General features: G+C 37.0%; 1 pseudogene; it reads left to right on the forward strand.

The window, feature by feature from the left end:
- The first annotated feature begins 2,035 nt into the window (after positions 1-2,035).
- LOC104593776 (non-specific lipid-transfer protein 1 pseudogene) lies at positions 2,036-2,489 on the forward strand (annotated as a pseudogene).
- The last annotated feature ends 244 nt before the right edge of the window (positions 2,490-2,733 follow it).

Genomic DNA, 2,733 nt, shown 5'->3' on the forward strand with positions numbered 1-2,733 from the left:
GGTAGATTATTATTTTACCCTTTGTCTTGTTGTAAATGGAAAATAAAGCAAAATTTTGATTGAAAAACAGAAAAAATATATCTCAAATATTTTAGTCTAAAAGGTTTTCTACCCATTTTACATATTTAAGTAAAAAAGGAGCTTCAAATTTAAAGAAAAAAAAAAAGAAAAAAAGAACGCTTTTGATTCAATCAAACTCATCTAATGCTCCATGTCAACTTGCACAACACAATTGTCACTTTTTATCCTTTTTAATTTCAAATGCAACAAGAACAAAGATCAAGAAGACATCTATGGTCAAGAAGAGGATGCGTGGCCCTATTGGACTCAACGTCTACTTCTATCAGATGTCTGGTAGAACAAAGGTGTATTGAATAAAAAAAAAGGCCAACATAAAAACATGTTTAGTAAGGCTGATATGCCATTCAGGGGTAATTTGATCATAAAAGTTGCATTTATGCTGATGTACACAACTTCTGTCAATAAAATGTTTTAACGGATTGCTCTAAGGGATTGTGAGTTTGAGAAAATAAAAAGTCACTAACATCGGAATACCTGAAAGGTTTGAAATTATGATGAATTTTAGACAATTTCTCTTTAATTTTTTATTATTGAATTGCTATTTTAAGTCCTCTAATTTTCTTTTTAATTTAAAAGTTGGCCGTGGAATACAAGTCATTCATGTAGAGCAAGATTCAAGTTGTTGGGTCAAAAAATTTTTCCATCAAGCAGCATCGGGTGAGTGAGATATAGTATATTGGATGAAGTCGGATTTAGTCCTCACACTCTTTTCACAGCTTCTTCCAGCCGTGTATTGAGAACGTCTCTGCATAAATTAAATATATATATACAAGCATAGGATGTTCTTAATGCACGGCCACAAAAGGCTGTAAAGACTGTGTGGAAATGGTTTTGGGAGGATTAAATCTGAATTCATATTGGGTTAGGGATAAGACGGGCAATGTGCCTATATGTATTTGATCTAGTGATTTCATTCTTAATAAATTTTTTATACTTTGGAGCTAAAAGAAAATATCCACAGTTCTTAATTTACAGTCAGATTAATTATTTTATTTTCGGATGAATCTACAACCAGAACACACGGCGAGCTCGTTTCTAGTCAAGAATCTCCCTTCAATCTTTCTCTTGTGAAGAACAATTCAATGACTCCTTTGATCGATCCTGCAAATACTGTGCTGCTGGAAATTTCTAGACTTGACCCAACTAGCAAACCCAAGATTGTATATATATATATATATATATATATATATAACGGTGCTAGCAATAGCATTCCCTATTTGTTTATACTTCAAATTTGGATCTGGTGCAAAATTTGCACCCGGCCATTTCAGTTTTACATTCATTTATTTGTGATTATGATCGACAAGAATGAAGAATCTGTACTGTTTTTGCTTCGTAAAACACCATTTTCCCTTCAGCTCAATTCTGTGGTATAAAATGGGGACCACGTCATGTTGTTTCGTGCCGGCTGAGAGGCTGGCTCCTAATCAAATATCTCTCTCCTCCCGTCTCCATCTTCTTTCGTACGAAGCGGGGACCCGTTTAATTATATATCCTATATTTTACTTTTCACAAACAATAAGACAAAAATCAAATGTGAAGAGAATCAAATCAGAATTCACACTAATTTGTATTCCCATGCATTTACACTTTACAGCAGGGCAAATGAAATTGGCTTACGGCAGGGCAGCCAGACAGTAGGTGCAGTCCAGTACTTGGGAAGACTTTTCAAAAGTGGCAGCCCATCAGTTTTGGTATTGTGCATGATGTAAAGTAGGTATCTAGTCAGTGGTCACAATGCAATGCACAATTTGCGCAGTTTGTAATTCGATTCAATCGATCATTGATGAAACATGTCTATATAAAGAAAGAGCAGGCCAGGGAGTTGTCAAGCCCAGAGAGAGAGAGAGAGAGATATCTAGTTACTATTCGGAATTTGTAGGAAAGATTAGATAGTCAATCGCCGGTGAATTAGCAGCTATTAACGGTGGGGGGCATGGCTAGCTACGGAGTTATGAAGTTGAGCTTGACAGTGGCGGTATTGAGCATGATAATCAGTAGTGGTCCTTATGTACATGTGGATGCAGCTATATCATGTGGTCAGTTAGCCAGCCTTCTATCCCCCTGCGTCAACTACTTCGTCAAGGGTGGACCTTTGCCCCCGGCATGTTGCAGCGGTGTAAGAACTTTAAACTCCGCTGCTAAGACAACGGCGGACCGTCAGGCCACATGTCAATGCTTGAAATCTGCGGCAGCTAGTATCCCTGGTCTCAATCTCGGTCTTGCTAACTCCATCCCCGGCAAATGTGGAGTAAACTTCCCTTACAAGATCAGTCCCTCTACTGATTGCTCCAGGTTATTAGTTTAATTGCCTTCTTCCTCCGTCTTCGTCTAATCGTCTTGGCCGGCTTGGCCACAGTTTTTAATTGGTTCTAACTACTTTTTAATTATATTGCAGGGTGAGATGAACTTAATTAGATGGACGCAAAATCAGGAGTAGTCCGGACTGAATAAATAAATGACAAGCAGAAAGACCGAGATTGTCATAAATAAATGACAAGCAGGAGCTAGTTTTTTTTTTTTTTTTTAATGTGTTGCCTTGTTTCTTTTTGTATGGAATAATCTTTGTTTTGTGTGAACAATTCTGTTAAGCTTTTCTTAAGCGGGGGCCATGGTATTATTTTTATATGAAATAATTGGATGGGTATCCTT

The sequence above is a fragment of the Nelumbo nucifera genome, chromosome 5 (genome assembly GCF_055504915.1).
Source record: "Nelumbo nucifera cultivar China Antique chromosome 5, China Antique-T2T, whole genome shotgun sequence".
NCBI lineage: Eukaryota > Viridiplantae > Streptophyta > Magnoliopsida > Proteales > Nelumbonaceae > Nelumbo > Nelumbo nucifera.